The following is a 20,614-nucleotide window of genomic DNA, read 5'->3' as shown; positions in this document are numbered from 1 at the left end:
GGGGTGCCTGGGTGGCTCAGTGGGTTAAGTGTCTGCCTTTGGCTGAGGCCATGATCTCAGGGTTCTGGGATCAAGCCCTGCATTGGGCCCCCTGCTCAGCGGGAAGTCCACTTCTCCCTCTCCCTCTGTCCCAACAATTGTGCTCTCTCTCAAATAAACAAATAAAATCTTTACAATTAAAAAAAATAAACTCAAGTATGGTTGAAAGAGGTTTATTACGAACAAAAGCACTCTTATAACTTATCTTCTAGGAACTCCTAAGAGCTTTAGGAGCTCTGTGCCAGGAACTGGGGATGAAGATCAAATATATATTTCTTTTTTTTTTAAGATTTTATTTATTTATTTGACAGAGAGACAGCCAGTGAGAGAGGGAACACAAAGCAGGGGGAGTGGGAAAGGAAGAAACAGGCTCCTAGTGGAGGAGCCTGATGTGGGGCTCGATCCCAGAATGCTGGGATCACACCCTGAGCCAAAGGCAGACGCTTAACGACTGTACCACCCAGGTGACCCCAAATATATATTTCTTATTATACCAAATGGTAATTAAGAGTTGCTAGTTTGGTTTTACTTTTGATTTTCCACAGTGAAGGTTATCATATTTCAGTTGAGTTTTCCACTCCTAGCTCAGTCCACGAGTTGTGCCAATGAGACTTTTCCTTCTCCCCAGTCAGGTGTCAGAGGGTCTTTGAGGGGCTCCACTATGTGTGTTCACTGGGAAATCATGAGGGCTGTAAGGCCAGACTTGGCTGCACCCATCAGCTGTACACAGAGAGTAGAATGCTGCTCGGCCTTAAGATGGAAGGAGATCCTAACATGTTACGATATGGATGAACCTAGAGGACTTCACCCTAAGAGAATGAGCCAGTCACAAAAAGATAAATATTGCATGACTTCATTTATATAAGGGACCTAGAGCAGTCAAATTCAGAGAGACAGCAAATAGAATGGTGGTAGCTGGGGGCTTCGGGAGGAGACAGTGGGGAGTATGGAGTTTCAGTTTTGCAAGATGAAAAACTTCTCAGATCTCTGGTACATTATGAATGTAATTAATATCACAGAACTGTACGCTTCACAATGGTTAAAATGGCCCATTTTACGTTATGTGTTTTTTTTAAAGATTTTATTTGTTTGTCAGAGAGAGAGAGTGCACACAAGCAGGGGGGAGCGGCAGGCAGAGGGAGAAGCAGGCTCCCCACTGAGCAAGGAACCTGATTCAGGACTTGATCTCAGGACCCTGAGATCCTAACCTGAGCCGAAAGCAGTCGCTTAACCGACTGAGCCACCCAGGTGCCCCTTATGTTATGTGTTTTTTACCACAGTTTTAAAAAATCTAATTGTGAGGACAAGCCTGGCACACATGAAATAAATTGAAAGCAATGGAAGATAATAGGTAATTAAGTACTAAACTGTGAAGTGCTATTGGAGCTTAGAGAATAGAGATCCAATATCGAACAGGTTTGAAAGAAAGGTAAAAATTTAATTCAACCTTGAAAGAAGACAGTGGTGATAACACCGAAATGAATATATTATTAGAGAAATTAAAGTAAAAAAATCAGGTACCATTTTTGCAACTTAAGAAAACGCCTTTTCATTGAGTGAATCGATGAACCAATAAACAAGTACATGCTGAGGCCTAATCTTCAACCTCCCTCTTGTCTCCGTTTGTTCTGGCTGCTGTGACAGAACCCCACAGACCGAGGGGCTTCAACAACACACACTGACTCCTCACAGCTCTGGAGGCTAGGAGTCCAAGATCAGGGCACCAACAGATTGATGTCTAGTAAGGGTTCATTTCCTGCCTCATAAACAGCTGTCCTCTCGCTGTGTCCTCACATGGTGGAAGGGGTGTGGGAACTCTGTGAGGTCCCTTTTATAAGGGCACTAATCCCATGCATGGGGGCTCCACCCTCACGACCTAATCACCTTCCAAAGTCCTCACCTCCTACCACCATCACACTGAGGGTTAGGTTTCAACACACGAATCTTGGGGGGACACACACATTCAATCTATGGCACTTCCATGGTAATAAAGGAATTCATGTAGTATGTATTTTTAAAAAGCACTTCCTTTACAATTATTCAAAAGGCATTTAGTTAGGATATCTTGGGGCACTATCTTCTTTCTGCCGAGCTTCCTGAAATATCTCACAAAAAGTGTCACTTTGTAATGAGAATTTGGCAGTAATTTTCTGCTGGAGTAGTTGAAGTCTACGGGCCTTAATTATAAAGTTGGCTAATACAGCTCGTTATAACACAGGAGTTTGAGTGTAGGAGCCAGTACTAAGTTTCACATGGATAAAGGGGACTGATCCTCAGCCCAGGTGATTGGTGGGTTCCTTGTGCTTTATTCCACCCGATCTCCTCAATGTCTCACTCTTCTTGTTAAGAGTCTGGACCAGAGCAGGTGACCTGTCACATGAGGGCACAATGGCCAGCCCCTCAGATACACAGGAACCACAGCTAGGCCGCTGGAGCCTGCCACTTCTTTGGTTATCTGCGAATAGAAATGCTGGGCTGGTAAAGAAGGACCAGTTTCCTTGAAGCTGCTAAAACAATATTCATCTTGCTTCTCCAGTGAGCTCTGTTTGGAAGGTGAGAAACTATAACCTCTCTTGGGCTGGGGACCTGCCCCCAACACTTCCTTCCCCCGCTGGCTTCTAGGGAAGGGAGGGAGCATTACACATTGCTGTGTGTTCCCTGTATTTTGTGAGCTTTCTCTTTAGAGGGAAAAGATTTTTTTTTTATTCCAGCTCCACTGATGGAACTAAACAGTTACACCTTAATGAGACTGATACAAAAGAGGCTTAGAAAAATGGGCAGCTGCTTGTACAAAAATCTTCTGACTTATTTAGGGATCTTCCATTTTTGTGGAGATAGGAGACAGGGCTCAGGGAACACAGGATCATTTTTCTTTAATACACTCCTCCTTCCTTTAGACTTTGGGAGTGTAGCAACTCCCTCATTCAGAGTAGAGGCATCTTGTTGTCTGCTGTTACTTGAATTGTTCCAAGGACTCTTTATAGTTTGTTCCTTTAATAGAAGACATAATCTAGCACATGAGTCTGGGGTAGTCTTACCTTCAGGCACGGACTCTTTCAGAGGCTCAAACAACATAACCAGTGTGGCTCCTTTCCAGCTGCTCCAGGTCATGTGCTACGTGCTAGCCAGACTCCAGTCAGCAGTGCCAGGGGACCGGCGAGCTGTGACTCTCACTCAGCAACTGTCTTTGGCCTGAATTGGGTCACGCGGTCATGCTTGAGCCACTCACGGGAATGGGGAGGACGAGATGCCAGGCCTGAGTTCCATCCCGTCCACGCAGGGGAGAGTGAAGCTGACCTAAGTGGAGGCTGTAGAGCGGTGGAGGTGTGCTCCTCGGGCACCTCGAGTCTGCGGCCGGGCTCCCGCTCCTCGAGCTGCATCCATGTGGGTGTGTTTATCAAGAGTATGTTCGTTTTTTTTTTTTTTTTAAGATTTTATTTATTGATTCAACAGAGATAGAGACAGCCAGCGAGAGAGGGAACACAAGCAGGGGGAGTGGGAGAGGAAGAAGCAGGCTCACAGAGGAGGAGCCTGATGTGGGGCTCGATCCCATAACGCCGGGATCACGCTCTGAGCCGAAGGCAGACGCCTAACCGCTGTGCCACCCAGGCGTCCCAAGAGTATGTTCGTTTTTACTACTGAGTACTCTTTCCCAGTATGGACCTATCACAGTTTCTTTCACCGTTAACCCGCTGAAGGATGTCTGAGCTGTTCATAGTTTCAGGCTAGTATGAATAAATCAGCTATGGGCAATCGCGGAAGGGTTTTTGTGAAGACACAAGTTTTTGTTTCTCTAGGAGAAATGTCCAGTGGTGTTAATTGTCGGGACACAGGGTTAAGAAAGTGCCAGACTGGGGTTCCTGGGTGCTCGGTCAGTTGGGCGTGTGCCTTCGGCTCAGGTCATGATCCCAGGGTTCTGGGATAGAGTCCCACACTGGGCTTCCTGCTCAACGGAGGGCCTGCTTCTCCCCCTCCTTCTGCTACTCCCCCCGCTTATGCGTGCACTCTCTCTCTCTCTGTCAAATAACTACATAATCTTAAAGACAAAAAAGAAACTGCCAAACTATTTCCAAAGTGGTCATACAATTTTACATTCCCATGAGCAATGTATGAGCCATCCCATTTTCTCTGCATCCTCACCAGCATTTTGCGTGACCACTACGTTTTATTTCAGCTGTCCTGGTAGGTGCGTAAAAGCCTCTCGGTGTGGTCTTCATGTGTCTAGTGCAAGGGACATTGAACATTTTTTCATGTGCTTATTTTCCTTCCATATATCCTGCATTTTGCCCATATTCTAATTGGATTGTTTGTTTCTTATCATTAAGTTTGAGAGTTCTTTATATATTCTAGAAATGAGCTCTTTATCAGATATGTGGTCTACAAATATTTTCTCCCAGTCTGTAGCTCATACTTTTACCCTCTTAAGAGGACCTTTCATAGAAAGTTTTTATGAAATCCAATTGATTGATATTTTTTCTTTTATGGGTAGTGTTTTTGGTGTCATATCTACAAACTGTTCAACAAGTCCAGGTCCTGAAGATTTTCTGCTGTTTTCTTCTAAATGTTCTATAGTTTTACAGTTCATTTTAAAATCTATGATCCATTTTGAGTCAATTGTTATAAAATGGGTTAAGCCAAGGTTTTTGGGTTTCTTGTCCATGATGTCTAGTTACTCCAATGCCATTTGTTTGAAAAGACTCTCTTTTCATCCATCGAATTGCTTTTTTATCTTTGTCAGAAACCGACTGGTTGGTCTTGTGGAGGCTATCACTTTGTTCTCTGTTCTGGATCTGTGTTTGTCCCTCAGCCAAAACTGCATTACTATAGCCATATAGTCCTGATTACTATAGCCATACAAGGAAACCATAAGATCAGGTAGAGTGAATCTTCCTACCTTTTTTTTTTCAAAATTCTTTGAGATATTCTAGTTCCTGTTTTTTCTATGTGAATTTCAGAATTAGCTTTTCTATGTTTACCAAAATCCTTGATAGAATTTTGATAGGAATTGCATTAGATCTATCAATCTATCTATACAGATCAATTTGGAGAGAACCAATATCTTTGTTATGTTGAGTCTTCCAATCCATGAACACAATACATCCCTTCATAGGTTTTTTTTTTAACCTTTTTTTAAATTTCTTTCAACAGCATTTTGTAGTTTTCTTTATATATATGCCCTTACATATTTTGTTGGATTTACACCTAAGTGTAAGTGAACTCCTTCACTGTTCTGTTCACCTCCCCATCCTGGGCCCTGCTTGCCCTTTCTCCCGGGGTTGTCCTTCCTATAGCTTTGTGTGGTTTAGAAGAAAGAAGATCACTAGTTTGGGATGTCTGGGTTCTGCCAGGGTCCTAAGGCTCTAAAGCGTAGGAACTCAGTCTCTACGTAAGTTAAGATCTCTCCCCTAGAAGAAAGACAATACTCACGGCATGGGTGGCCTTCGACCTCATCCCTATACTCACTCTTCCAGCCGGACACATCTGCGCCCAGTGCTGTAGCTACGTGGCACTCCACACTGACGTGTTCGCCATACCGGCTGCATAGCTTCAGATGGACAGCCTTTGTGATCTGGTGGGTAGGGAGCGACATGGGGTCAGTGATTCCTGATGCCTTCCAGCATACACAGCCTCTTTTCCTTTGCATTGGTGTCACCCTCAGCAGTTCAATGTTTTCCATTGCTTTGTATATGTTCGGTAATTTCTATCCAGCATGGTTACCTTTTGTTGCCCCTGAGCAAGCCCCGAGCAAATTGCAATCTTCTTCAGCACAAATCAGTATCTGTGCTTGCAGCTTCTCACCAGCTCCTTCCTTCTGGGTCCCCATATCTTGCCTTTCCTTTTTTAATTTTTTGGTGTGTTTATCTTCTTTTTTCTTTTTTCTTTTTTTTTTAATTTTTTTTCCTTTCCTGCTGTGGTTAGATGTTGTTTATTTAGTTTCATTGTTCCCCCATCTCTGCACATAAAGGTCTCTAATAGAACACTGAGAAGGAAAACAATGGTAGTCTTAAATTGCTCTCATGTTTCCATCTCTGAGAAACTTGAAGTCATTAGATTAAGGAAGTCATTAGATTAAGAAAGGCCTTCGGGCACCTGGGCAGCTCAGTCGGTTAAGTGACCAACTCTTGATTTTGCTCAGGTCGTGATCTCAGGGTCTTCAGATCGAGCCCCAGGTCGGGCTCCACACTGAACATGGAGCCTGCTTAAGACTCTCTCTCTCCCTCTGCCCTGCTCGTGCTTTCTATCTCCAAATAAATAAATAAATAAAAATTTTAAAAAATTCCTTATAACATTTGTAAGGTATTAACTCTTGGAATGTGTCCCACTGACCTCAGATGGGGCTAAGAGGGGAAAGGATATCTGACCTCAGGCTCTCTCCTTCCCTTGGTGTGTAGCCAGTTGCTGCAGCTTTAGGAGCTAGAAGTTCAGGAGCTCCGCAAGCCCTAAGGTGCTAGACAATTCAGGGACGGTGACAGCTTTCAGCATTCTTGGGAGAAGGCCCAGAACTTCTAAGTTTTCAACCAGTACCCAAAGGAGCTGCAACCGGCATATTCCCAGGGGGAAACATCTTATTTTGGTGAGATCTTGAGGTGATGGCTGCGCCGGTAGCTACCCGGGTAGTTACCAGGCCAACCCTACTGTTCTCACTTCCACTCTGTGACGCTGGGTCTGGCTGTCTGCAAACCACATTTCCCAGAACTCCTTGCCACCCAATTTCCTTTTTAGGCTCTGCTGATGGGAGGCGCTGGTGAGGAACTGGAAGGTGGGAGGAGAGAAGACAGGCATCTCTTCCTGTTTGCAGCTACTGTGGCACTCCTCCAGTAACTGCAGGAGGTTCCAGCTCCCCACTGCTTTGGTTCTCTGCGCACCAGCCCCAGGGCCCCCCACAAAGGCCCAAGGACCAGGCGCACAGTACCCTCTTAAAGGTTCCAGCACCAGAGGTAAAATGCTCTCCTCGATCCAGAACCAGCCTCTGGTGGCCTATCCTTCAAGTTCCTATACATTCTGGTAATGCTAAATCTTCCCAAGTGTTCTCGCACCCCTAGAGGTGGTCGCTCCTTCTTATGGTTGCTAATTTTGGGGTCACCTCAACATCTACTTCATTCTCTTAGCCTTCTAACTTCTGTATAACCAACTCCTTGTATTAAATCCCTTTCGTTTGAAATGCCTAGTGTGGTTTCTATTTCCTGGACCTTAACTGATACAGTACTTGGATTAGGAGTTATTCCCCACCTCCTGGAACACATGTGACTTTCTAATGCATCTAAAGTACTTGCCATCTCCTGCTCATCACGCCCACTCAGCAAGACGTCACCAATGTAATGGATCAGTGTGATGTTCTGTGGAATGTCAGGAAGATTACGTTCTCTACAGGCAAGATAATGGTGGAGAGAAGGATAGGTGACATAACCCTGAGGCTAGACAAGTGAAGATGTATTGCTGTCTCTGAAATACCTCTTTCCTAACTGGATCCTGATGGATACAATAGCCATTTATAACCATTGCAATTTGAGGATGAGCCACACAGGGTTGCAAAAGACCTGAGATCTTGTAGAAAGTCTTAAATCTCCAGACTCAGAGAAGGAAACAAGATTTTTTACAATAATGCTGGATAAACAAATTGTGGCATATTCATTCACTATGTGTTGAATGGCATAGTAGTCTATGCAGCAAAGAAAAGGAATGAACTATGCCTGCACCCAACCAGAGACATGCATTTCTGTGACATAATGCTGAACAAAAGAACCCAGACAAAAAGAATGCATACTTTGAGTCCATTTCTATGAGATCCAAGAACAAACAAAACTATTTCTGATGATATAAATCAAAATATCGGTTAAGTTCTGAAGGGGGAGTAGTACCTGGGTGAAGGCACAAGGGAGCCTTCTGGGCTGCTTGAAATTTCTACATCTTAATTTGGTTGGTGGTTACATGGATGTATACCAATGTAAGAGTCAGCCAACCTTTGCCCTTAAGATTTGTGCATTCTAGGGGCGCCTGGGTGGCACAGTCGTTGGGCATCTGCCTTCGGCACAGGGCGTGATCCCGGCGATCTGGGATCGAGCCCCACATCAGGGTTCTCCGCTAGGAGCCTGCTTCTTCCTCTCCCACTCCCCCTGCTTGTGTTCCCTCTCTCGCTGGCTGTCTCTCTCTGTCAAATAAATAAATAAAATCTTTAAAAAAAAAAAGATTTGTGCATTCTAGGGGCACCCAGGGTGACTCAGTTGGTTAAGCGTCTGCCTTCAGCTCAGGTCATGATCCCAGTGTCCTGGGATCGTGCCACGTTGGACTCCCTGCTCAGCAGGGGGCCTGCTTCTCCCTCTCCTCTCTGCTCATGCTCTCTCTCACTATCTCTGTCTCTCTTTCCCAAATAAATAAAATCTTAAAAAAAAAGATTTCTTCATTCTACATGTGTATGTTATATCTCAGTAAAAAAGTAATACAAAATTCTCAGTACAGACTAGATACTAGGAGTATTTACAGAATAAACAGATGTGTGACTTGAGTTTTCCAACTTGGTTTCATTTATTCCACCAGTAACAGCTAGAAGTTTAGAAACTTCTTGATGTTTAACTGTGTACCCAAGTGACATAAACAAAGTTTTAAAATACATCTTCTCGGAGTAATATGGTTTAACTCTACCACAAACAAAACACTGTTGGTCTTGTCAGTTTGTCAAGAAATATTGTCAGAAATATTTCATACTGTCAGAAACATATATTTCGGAACCACTCAACCCATGTAGACATTGGTATACACAGGTAAAGATTGATTGATTGATTGATTGATTGATATGAGAGAGAGCTCATGCACACAAGCAGGGGAAGGGGCAGAGGGAGAGAATCTTTAAGCAGAATCCCCACTGAACATGGAGCCCGAAACAGACACAGGGCTCGATCCCATGACCCATGAGATCAAGACCTGAGCTGAAATCAAGAGTCGGATGCTCAATCGACTGAGTCACCCCTGTGCCCCAGTAAACATTTATTTTAATCAGATTAGTATTTATCATCCCTTTTAAGTACCGAACTGGACTTATCCTGTGGAGGATACACAAGAGGCAGGCACCATCTCTAAAGATTACAGTCTCTCTGTGCCTGCTTTTTGTGGAGACCAGAGCACAGATTCAGATTCTGCATTTCCTACTAAGACAGGAACCATGTCAGTCTGGAAAGTGGAACTGGGTCACCCATCAATATCTCTTGTGAAAACTTATTTCATGACTACAGGTTGACCAATGCCTTAGTGCATCAGTGCACTGCTCATCCAAGGTGCCAATCCAAAAGAATGTCTGTTGTGCAGGTCAATTTCACATTTATCACAACATCCTAATACTAATAAGGTTCACAGTTATTGAGCATCTTTGACATGCTAATCCTATAATAGCTTCATATGTGTGAACATATTTAAATTTCATAACCCTGAGTTATTATGCTCTAGCTTGCTCTAGGCTCACAGGTATTCTGTGTCAGGGCTGGAATTTGAACACAGCCTGATTTCAGAGTGCGCTCTCTTAAACATTACCATATACAATTTTTAAATTGAGATGTAATCGACATATGACACTGTGTAAGTTTAAGGTGTACAATCTGTTGATTTGATACACTTATATACTGCAACATGATTACTACTATAGAGTTATCTAACACCTCTATCATGTCACATAATTACCATTTCTTTTTGTGGTGGGAACAATTAAGATCTAGTCTCTTACGTTCCCATATATTCTTAACCATTCAAGGCAAGAAATGATGGGAAGCTGTGCATCTGGCAGCAGATGATTTGAGCTATTTTGATAGGAGTAGTGCAGTTGTATCACAGCAGATTGGGATGACAGCTCAGGGTCATGCAGAGGGCTTGAGCTACGGTTCCCTTCCTGCTGCTTGCTGGCTTCTTCACATATTCGGGTTACAAATAATGAGTGCATGCCTCCTATGTACCAGGTTTCTCTATTTTGTGTTGGAAATGAGAAAATAAATAAGACACAGCCTCTTGTTTCTGGCATATATTGCCCTCCGTTTCTTCCTCCTGTTTATAATTTCATTCTGGAAATCTTTGCATCAATTCTAACTGTTGCTTACTGATGGGAGGTGACCTCAAACTGACTTTTTAAAAGTCCTGACTCTGCCTTTTGGCATCAGTTGACAATGGCCACAGCATCTGGATCCTGCTTCTCAGTAAAATGCCTTTTTTGACAGCTCAATTCAAGGTTTGTTTTTGTTTTAATTTGGGAGTGTTTCAAGTCTAACTTAGTTCCATCATTTACTTCCTGACAGTTTGATAACCAGGGAGCAGTAACTCCCTTATCTATGGGCTGTTTAATGACGATATAGTACCGCCCTGGGAGCAATAGACTAAGGCCCTTTCCAGATGCCATATTTTAAGACTTTCAGCTGGAAAAAACTTCACTATGTGAAATTTATTCTGATTATTTTAAGTCAGGATTTTGTCTTCTTATTTAGAAACAACAACAAAAATTGACGTCTGGCTTGCTGCCTCTTGTATTTCTGGCTGTAGGCCATATGATCATCTAATTTGCAGTTTTTCAGGCAGACAGAGGTTAGAAACAGGCAAATGTGGCCTCAACAGCAGATTAGTATGTCAAGACTGTGACAGGAATTGTGAAGACTGCTACGGAGATTGTTTTTTTAAAAAAGTTACCTCCTGTTCTACGAAGCATAGCTGTCTGTTCCTTTCACTGTTGTCCTTCACCACGTTCTCTTGGGGAGCTTAGGTCCAAGAGACACCAATCAGATACTCAGTTTCCTCAGTTTTAGTTGTCTACAGGTAATTATGCTAAAAGTCTGTAGTAGTAGATCTTATTATGCTTGAGTACATTATGCATTCTAGAGCAGAAGGTTTTTGCTGGAAAGCTTCACTGTCAGATATGATTTGCATTTTTTACTAGATACTTTTCTTTGCTCCTTGAGGACAAACATGTTAAGGATTCCTTTGTGCATAAACAGAATAGCAAAACACAAAACAGTCTATCTGTGGGCCTGAGTCTGTGTTCTAAACAAGACCGGCATTGCTTTAAAAGAGGGCATGCCTTTGCTGCAGCGTCTATACAGTTTGTGTTCGGAATGGTGAGGGGTGTGGGAGCAGGGCAGAAACAAACTTAGTGCAACGCCATCTGTAATTAAAAACAAAAATGCCAAGTCCTCAAATCAAATTAAATAGCAAGTATTGGAAATTAAAGTTATTCACACCTAAAATTCTTTTAAAAAGTTTTATACTGGTCTTTTTGAGACCCTTGCCCTCCTAGTGCTGAGGAAGGTGTGTAGTGGGGCCTCCTGTCCTGTGGGTAATTGCACTGAAGTTATCTCTAGCTTGGGAATACAGGGGTTCAAGACAGAGATGGACTCCTGATACCAAAGCCTGGGTGCTGGTTGCCCTTCTCGGTACATGAGGAGGCTGGCACCGAGCCTGGAACACCTCCCGGGGGCATGGGCGGGCATGGCCATGACCAGTGGGTCGGCTTGATTTACGCGGCTCTGAGTAGCCCCTTACTGGCTGCTTTCAAAGGCTGCGGCCGGGTCCCATGAGGCAATGCGAGGCTTGGGCGCTTGGGGAGAAGGGCCGTGGGCAACTGAATGTCGGGTGCTAAGGCGGGCGAGGGCCGGGCGGCAGGGCAGGGCACCCCAGCAGGACCGCGGCGCGAACAATGCTGCCCGCCCGGGCCCGCAAGAAATCTCCCGGCGCGCTCCGCGTTCGTTCGCAGAGGCCGGGCGGCCCGGCGTGCACTGCGCCGTCCGACAGTGCAGGTGGCTGAGCCGGCGGAACGTGGCGCCCAGATATGAGGCGTGCCGGCCGACGCCTCCGGATCTACTCCGCGCCTCCCCTTTTATTCCAACTGCCTGGGACTCGGCCACACGAATGGAAAGCAGCCCTCTAAATTCAACCCCGTAGAGTCGGCGCCAGCCAATAAAGTGCGCAGGCTTAGGCCACGTGACAGTAGCGGGGCGGTGCTCTGGCGGCTCCGGGATCTCTATGGTTTTCGCGGCTCGCTAGAGGGCGTGTGGTCCACTGGAGGACTCCCTACATTCTTCCTCCATTACCTCACTGCCTCCGGTGGCTGCTGGGATACTGGAGGACTCGGGTCCCGGCTCGACTCAGTCCTCCAGCTGCCCGGGGAATACCTCTAGCAGTTCTTCCCTGCCGCCACCGCCGCCCCGCCGCTTCCTCCTCCGCCCGCCCGCCGGCCTTCTTCGCCCCGCCCCGTCCGCGCCGCGCGTCCCCGCCCGGGGCCGCCTCGGCCCGCCCCACCGGGCGCGGCTCACCATGAGCGGAGGAAGGCAGAGCGCGAGAGGTCCCGTCCACCCCAGCTGCGTCTGGGCCAGGAGAAAAGGTGGGAAACTCGGGCTGCGCCGCGCCCTCCTCCTCCTCCTTCCCCGCCGGGTCCGGCCTCCCTTGGGCTGCTGTCGCCGTGTCCGCCGGGCCTCCTCACCCCAGGGCGAGCGGAGGGGGTCCGGGACGGGGTCTCTGGGGTCAGCGGCAAGGGTCCCGGAGCAGCGTGGGGGAGGGGCTGCCGGGTGGCGGGGGGAAGAAGGCGGGCGGGGCCTGCGGGCCGCGTGTCCCCGCCGAGGGCTGGGGGGTCGGGAGGCATTGCTGGGGGGGCGGTAGGCGGACGCCCCTGCCCTGGGCCGCGAGGTGAGGTCAGGCGAGGCCAGGCGAGGCTCCAGCTCCTTTCTGCACTCCCTCCAGGAAACAGTCTCGGGTCTATGTAAAGTTTGGTGGTCTCCGGCGCCGCCTGGCGGCCCCCACCCACTGTCCCGCCGCCCCCTCCCCCGCTTGGCGTCTGGATTCCACCCCCGCGGCTCGGCCCTCGCTGCCCTACCCGTCGCTCTGGCGTCTCCCCAACTCCCCCCAGCGCCCTGTACTCTCCTTCCCCACCCCCTTTTTTCTTACCTTTCACCTTTCTCTGTGCCTGCTTTGCCCCTCCCTGCTCCGGCTTCTCCTTCCCCACTCTATCTCGTCCTTTTCTTGCCTAACTCTTTTCACGCGCACGCTTTTTCTCCTCTTCCTCTTCTCTTTTTTCCCAGCCCCACCCTCACTCTCAGCTTCCTTATCCACCCATAACCCCATTTCCATTACCTCTCCACCTTAAACTCTTTGGGTTTTATGCCTCTCTCTCCTTCCCAGGCTGTGGGTTTTGCCCTTCATTCCTTGTCCTCCTCCCTTCCCTGTCCTGATCTGAACTCCTCACTTTGCCACACTCCCTACCCTTATCCCTCTGGGCCTATCCTCTTTCACTGCCCTCTCCTTGGATAGTGTGGGTGGGGCTTGGAGTCTCCTGTTTACATCTTTGGGAATAGCTTAATTCTCTACTACTGGGGGGTGGGGAGAATTGTTGAAGAGATTATGAAGAAATTTATGCAAAACTAATAGTAAGGATGGATGACTCTTACCAACAATTATCATCTCTACCTGGGGTGACAAGATGGCCTGTCCTCAGGACCCTGGCATGCTGTCCAGTAATTCTTCAACACCATGTTTACAGAGCATTTGGGAATATGCTTGTATTTTGAAACCAGCGGAGAGCCTTGAAATGGTATATCTTGGCCTGAGAGCAAGTTTTGATCTAAATTAGTGGTGGAGGAAGTTTTAATGTGTGTCTCATGTTCAGGTTCAATAAAACCTTTGATCCTCAGTGTCCTCCCTTCTTGGTGATGACGCCAAGGATGAGGTGATTCAGTGCATGGGACTGCCATTGCTACCTTATATTTAGATTTTGAAATGTTTTGAAGTAGGGAGAGCCTGTTCCTAGCTGTTGTTTTCTTTGTTTGTTTGTTTGTTTTTCTAGAAATTGCTCAATGGAGTTGTAATTTTTCAAAAACCATATCTCACCTCTGGACTGCCTTGATTTTGTTCATTCACTGCACCTGCATTTCTGTCTTAGGTACAGGAAGAAGGAATGGAATTGGAAGAAAGAAAGTTCATTTCAGAGACAAAATAACTCCCCTCCTCTCTTATAGCTGTTCCCCTGGCAATACAAACTATCTGCTTTCAGTGAGTATTACCTTGGACATATTTAGAATGTTTAGAATTTGTTGCTGTTATTGTTTTTAGCCCTGTGCTAGGACACTAGGATATAGGTTTACTTTTTCACTTGTATTTTTCTGCTTCCTTGAGAAGGTTGTAATATTGATGAAGTCCCTTCTACTTGCTTTCTTAAAGTAATTTAGATACATAAAGCCAAGTTTATTTTCCATAATCAGTTAGAGTGACCTAGATAGTGATGTAGTATTACACTTACCCTTTATGTTTTTAGTACAGAGGGTCTGGCTCCCGCCCTTTCCCAAATTACTCATTTTAAAGACAATCAAAGATCAAAACTCTGAGGTTAATGCAGTTCCTGATCAAGGTCAATTATTGGGTCTCTTCCTTATGGTTATAATCTTCAGAGATTTTTGGGACATTTTGCCCTAAATCTGCTATGGTGATACTATTTTCTGGAAGAATTTTTATTACAGCTGTGTCCCCTTGACTTTATTAATTGTGGTATGCTAACACTTGTAAGATAGTGTTTTTCACAATGCTTCACATCTTATTGGAACCTCACAATCCCTCTGTGAAGGAGACGGGACAAATATTTTCATTTTACAAATGAAAGAACTAAGACCCAGAAAGATCTGGCACTTTGCCATAGATCACATAGAAAAGGGAGGGGAATCTAAAAACAAAACTTTTGACTCTTGTGTTTTTCTTAAAGCTAAGTTGAAATGAGAATATATAGTTCTGTGCATTTTCGTAAATCTGTAAATTTCTAAAGCAGTTATATAGGTAGATCTGTATTTTGCGGGGATCACTTCTCAGCCTAAGATCGAGTGTATTTTGCAGGGAAATTTCTCAAACAGCGAGTGTTTGGATATGTGTATGTGTGTATATTCAGGTTTTAAAAACATAAAAGTGATTATTTGAAATGATTACCAGAATGTTTGTGGGTTTTTTATCTATTTCTTGGAATAGTTACATAAGTAGGCCAGAATTACAGTTCAGGTGCCATTTCCCTATTCATAAAACATAATTATTAAATTGAATTTCAGTTCAACTCTCTAGCACGAAGGAAACAACAACCCATTCCCTTCTGTATAAAGCTTGATTTGAACAGGCATCTGGACACTACGTAATAACAAGATAAAAGCAGAGATTCCTTTTTTCTTTGCATCTTTCCTGCCTCCCAGATCTATCTGTTAGAAGGTCATGCTCCCTGATAAGTTGTTTTGAAGCTTACCTTCAAAAGGTGAATCTAGATTTTGTTTTTTCATCTCCAGGTTTTTCTAGATATTTAAATCTGGTTATTGTTTGAAATTTAACTACTTTGACACAGAGATTCCATTAGTACTCGATATATATCAAGATTTCTACAATAATAGCATATTTAGCAAGTTTCATCTCTTTTTAGTGTATGTCTGTAAGCTTAAGAGAGGACTGCAGTAGAATAGAAGTGTGGACAACTCAGACAGCCCAAGATTCATTCTTTATATTTTCTGGCATCTCACAGTGAACAGAACAGTGGGTGATTTATTAGAAGCCATTGTTCTGCAAAGAGGAAAAGCATCAAGGTCATTAGAGTAATAATTTCATGTTAATAATATGATCTTTCAGACTATAAGGTAGTTCTTAATAGAATTTTATTATGAGGGCATTTATTTCTCTAGAAATTGTAAGAATTTTAAGCTATGTTATTTTTATAATGTACCCTACCATAGTGGTAGTATTAATAATAGCAGAGACTTTAATAAATAGTAGTTATGTGCCAAAGAATGCTAGATGCTTTTCACGTCTTACTTATTGAATGGTCACAAATAATCCTCTGTGGTATTGGGAGCCTAAGTCCACAAAGATGTGACAACCTGCCTGAGTTTGCGTAGCTGGTACATGATAAGCCAGAGTTCGAATTTGAGCCCAGACTATAGTCCCAGAGCTTAAGCTATGTTCTCTGATATGGGAGCTCCTCTGTGAAGATGTCAGTGAACTTGAGGAGTGTGAAAGGGACCCTCAGCAAGGGAGGAAGGCTGTCCTGTCCAGTTAGCCAGATCCATCAGGGTGTCTTCACATCTCCCCTCAATACTGGTCTCTACACCCTTTGTAAACATCAGCAGTTCATGAGATACCATTTGTATTAACTCCTGAAATAATAAATTACTTTCCAGGCAAATAATATTCCAATGGGTAGCTCTGAAAGCACCCCATCATTCAAAAAAAGAAGAAAAAAAAAACCTTCTCAACTACAGTTTAGAAGCTGGGTATGGCCTGTCAAAGGAAAGCCTTGAGCCAATCTAAAGTTAAATACCACCAGGGCTAAATCCACGACTGACCAGTGACTAGTGTGTTTTAGCAAAGAAAGCAGCTTACAAGCATAAATCAAACCAAGAAGTTAATTTAAGGGATATTGTATCTAATTTTTAGACTGAATTGGCCACACTGGCTATCCATTTAGCTATGAATTAAACCATTCCTTGGTTTGTGCTGAATAGAGTTGACATTGTCAATAAGAACACATACTTGTAATTCAGTTGCCTTCAGCTTCCAACACACTCCACAGTCAGCACCTTACAGTAGAACCAAAGATCAGAAGATTAGTTTATGCCATAAGCATTCTTTTTATAAAAGTGAAATTACTAGATCTGTAGATCAGATTGTTGGTATGTATACTATATGCAGGGCACTATGTTAGGTGTTGTGAAAGAAAAGACGAATGCCACCCAGCCTCTAAGACGAAAGGTAAAGCGTTCAGCGCTGTCTGGGATTGAGATGGCATGGTACGCCACCCTGCGCAGAGCAGCACAGCACTGCTCAGCTTCCCCACAGAGGGAGGAGGAGTTGCCATCTTTTGTTGTAGACCCTAATGAAGGTCAAGACCCCTTGACTGTTGTGTGTCAGGTAAAGGGTGTGGTGACTTTTTCAACAGTAAACATGCTTTACGATACATGACACATGTTAGGTTAGGAGGTCTTGAAGGAAGAGGTAGAGCTGTGATTCCTGTTACTTCTCCAGCTTTTGTGGAAGTACAGGTATTGTCTCCATCTGGTGGAAATCCAGTTTTAACTTGTTCATTCTCATTGATTGGTCTAAAGTAGATAGGCAGTAGGAAAATGAGATCCATGCTGCTGGCTTTTAAAGTGGCCCTCGAGAGGTACCTGGGTGGCTCAGTGGGTTAAGTGTCTGACTCTTGATTTTGGCTTAGGTCTTGATCTCGGAGTCCTGGGATGGAGCCCCACATCAGGCTCCGTGCTGAGCATGGAGTCAGCTTCTCCCTCTCCCTCTGTTCCTCTCCCTGCGTGTGTGTGTGCTCGCTTTCTCTCAAATAAATAAAATCATTTAAAAAAACGGCCCCTGGGGCACCTGGGTGGCTCAGTTGGTTAAGCACCTGCCTTCTGCCCAGGTCATGATCCTGGGGTCCTGGGATTGAACCCTGCATTGGGCTCCCTGCTTAGTAGGTAGCCTGCTTTTCCCTCTCCCTGCCGCTCCCCCTGCTTGTGTGCTCTCTCTCTGTCAAATAAATAAAATCTTAAAAAAAAAAAAAATGGCCCTTGAGTTTAGCTTTGAAAGAGTTAACCAGCTGAAGGCTTGGAAGGGTCTCAGTGTGATACATGTGTTTATAAAAGTGGTTGATGAGTTCAGCGCTGTCTCTGGAATTGAGGTGACATGGTAAGCCACTGGAGCCCAGAGCAGCAGAGTGCTGCTTAGCTTCCCCACAGAGGAAGGAGGAGTTTTTATACCCGATTCCAATTATTTCAGATGAACGGAGTTCATAGTATCCATTCAGGAACTCCTATATCAAAGTACCATTATTGGTAGTTTTCATGAGGTTTGGGGGAAAGGTGAGAACAAATGCACACACAATTTTAGAAAAGGTGGAGTATGTCATTAGGAGTATTTGTTTTTAGCTGGTTAGTCTGTTGAATTAAAATGCTCTTCTGAGGTCTCAGGCTGTACTCTCAGAAGCCCAGCTGTTGGAGAAACCAGTGTCTCTTTGGTCACTGGAGGGCAGTCCTGGGAGCTGAGTCAGGGACTGCTTAGCTGTGGTGAGATGGCCCACTTGGCTGGAGTAGGATTAAAAGAGTCTCAAAGAGAAAGTTGTTTTTGTTGTTGTTTTAAGATTTTATTTATTTATTTGTCAGAGGGAGAGAAAGCGCACAAGCAAGGGGAGCAGCAGGCAGAGGGAAAAGCAGGCTCCCTGCTGAGCAAGGGGCCTGATGCTGGACTGGATCCCAGGGTCCTGGGATCATGACCTGAGCCGAAGGCAGACGGTTAGCCAACTGAGCCACCCAGGCATCCCTCAAAGAGAAAAATTTGATCAAATTGGTAGATGGGGTTGATATTCTAAGTAAGTATTTACTCCCAGCACTCTGTTTTCCTTCACATTCTTCACCTGTAAGTCACTTATTATTTGCCTTATGCCAACAGATAAGTAAAATATTGGCCCCCTTAAAAACATGTCTTCATAATAATTCAGTAGGAGGGGAGATTGAGTACGTAGGCTATAGTTGAAATAAGATTGGTCATATGTTAAAAATTATTAAAACTGGTTCTTGGGTCCATTATACTATTTAACTTTATGTTTGAAATTTTTGTAGATTTTAATTTAGGGAACAAATTTTTGAAGAAATACCTTATAATTTTGATGCAAGAAGTCTCTAACTCCGCCTTTGGTCACTAATTGAGAACATTGATTGAATTGTTTGCATAGTGGCCTCCAGAGAAATGCTTGGGCCTAAGGAGCCACAAGGTTTGGGTTGGTTCTGTTGATTTCAGATTGTAGTTTAGGAGGGTGTGGGGAAACATGGACGGCACTGGAGGAGATAATGCTAAGTGAAATAAGTCAAGCAGAGAAAGACAATTATCATATGATTTCTCTCATCTATGGAACATAAGAACTAGGATGATCGGTAGGGGAAGAAAGGGATAAAGAAAGGGGGGGTAATCAGAAGGGGGAATGAAACATGAGAGACTATGGACTATGAGAAACAAACTGAGGGCCTCAGAGGGGAGGGGGGTGGGGGAATGGGATAGGCTGGTGATGGGTAGTAAGGAGGGCACGTATTGCATGGTGCACTGGATGTTATACGCAACTAATGAATCATCGAGCCTTACATCGGAAACCGGGGATGTACTGTATGGTGACTAACATAACATAATAAAAAATAAAAAAAAATAAAGTTCTCAGCAAAAAAAAAAAAAGGAGGGTGTGGGGAATTGTTAAATGTAATCACTTGGTATCTGTTGTGATCATGCCCCACTGCAGATCGGTGCTTGCATGTGGTGCATAGGCAGAATCTTCACCTGCCTTGGCATGGTTTGAAAATCCTTTCTGTTGCTCTGTTGTGGGGTGTTTGACCAGCCAGGTAGCTGATGACACCTGCTAAGGATCACCTGAGTTGCCATCTCATGACATTAACTCTTCCTTCAGGTGTTCTTTGGTATAATGAGAGTGAGGAAACATTTCTTTTTTTAACTGTTGTGTTTCATCCCTTCTCTTTGCTGCTTCGAACTTTGGGGCTTTCTGGAGACCCTGTTAAAACTCCAGCTCTCCAGAGATAGTCCTGCTGCTTCATTCAACATGTGTCTTAAGTCCCCTCCCACAGTTATGCACAAGGTAGAAAGTCAAGAGGCCAGTGACATCCACTGCAGACTAAATGACAGTGGCAGGGACACTGATAATTTTCAGGGTCATGGCTTGAGATGTTGGCTTTGGGCATAGGTTGCTTTTTAAGGCCATTTTATTTATTTATTTTTATTCGCTATTTTTTTATTTCTAATTTTTTTAGTAATCTCTATACCCAGCATAGGGCTTGAACTCATGACCCTGAGATCAAGAGTTCCATGCTCTTCCAACTGAGCCAGTCAGTGCCCCTCCTGTTCCATTTTTGTTGGCAAGATTCTGTGAACTAGTAGGTTAGTTTTTAGTATGTCCTTGAATGTAATTTTTTTTTTATCATGCCCTTAGGAAATGACTGAATCCAGTGGATATTATTGGTAGGCCTCATTCTTCTCTGTGACTTGGTGGAAGGACCCAGGCTTGAAGTCTGACAGACTGTGATCCAAATCCTAACTCTGCCACTTAGTGGCAGTCTGATTTTGGGCAAGTTATCTTATTAAGCCCAAGGTTTCTCCTCTGTAAAATGATAGTAACATCACCTGCCTTGCCGAGTGGTTTTAAGGATTCAGTGTAATGTTTAAAGCACACCTGTTCAGAGCAAACACTGATCTAAGTGTTAAGTGCCTAGCAGAGTCCTGGCCCTCTGGGATATCCATTCCAATGGGGCAGTTGAACAAGAACCCAAGTGATATGAGCAGCTAAATGCAGTGCCACCTACTACGTATCAGGCACTGTCTCAAACACTTGATGCATATTAAACTAATTTAATTCTCCTAAAACCCCATGAGGCAAGTGGGAAGTACTAGTGTTATTCCCATGCTGAGGAAACTGAGACATGAAGAGTTTGATCCCAGAGGAATCAGAATTTGAACAGGCCATTTGGCTCCGGAGGCAGCATTTTTAACCTCCCTCTTTCAACAGTCTAAACAATAAAGACAATGACATCCACACTCAGAAATAAACGTGTCATGG

The 20,614-nt window shown here is 44.4% G+C and overlaps 1 protein-coding gene and 1 long non-coding RNA gene across 5 annotated transcripts in view; one reads left to right on the top strand and one right to left on the bottom strand.

The window, feature by feature from the left end:
* Nucleotides 1–2,027: 2,027 nt before the first annotated feature.
* On the bottom strand, nucleotides 2,028–13,384 carry LOC103658562. Of its 2 annotated transcripts, XR_567203.2 has the most exons (4): nucleotides 12,946–13,336; nucleotides 5,467–5,608; nucleotides 3,078–3,413; nucleotides 2,028–2,494 (listed from the first exon to the last, which is right to left on the bottom strand). It is a non-coding gene; the product is annotated as an uncharacterized LOC103658562 (long non-coding RNA). The 2 variants fall into 2 exon arrangements; XR_005831615.1 differs by lacking the exons at nucleotides 2,028–2,494; nucleotides 3,078–3,413 and having other exon boundaries at nucleotides 4,314–5,608; nucleotides 12,946–13,384.
* AMMECR1L (AMMECR1 like) overlaps nucleotides 12,325–20,614 on the top strand; it is a 21,879-nt gene continuing 13,589 nt past the window's right edge. For all 3 annotated transcript variants that reach the window (XM_040619390.1, XM_040619392.1, XM_040619391.1), the window contains exons 1-2: nucleotides 12,325–12,385; nucleotides 13,937–14,046. The gene's annotated coding sequence lies outside the window, so the exon portion shown is untranslated. The remainder of the gene's footprint in view (nucleotides 12,386–13,936; nucleotides 14,047–20,614) is intronic.

The sequence above is a fragment of the Ursus maritimus genome, unplaced genomic scaffold (assembly GCF_017311325.1).
Source record: "Ursus maritimus isolate PB19 unplaced genomic scaffold, ASM1731132v1 scaffold_1, whole genome shotgun sequence".
NCBI classification, from domain to species: domain Eukaryota; kingdom Metazoa; phylum Chordata; class Mammalia; order Carnivora; family Ursidae; genus Ursus; species Ursus maritimus.
The sequence above is the reverse complement of the archived record's forward strand: the minus strand, read 5'-3'. Positions and strand labels throughout refer to the sequence as shown.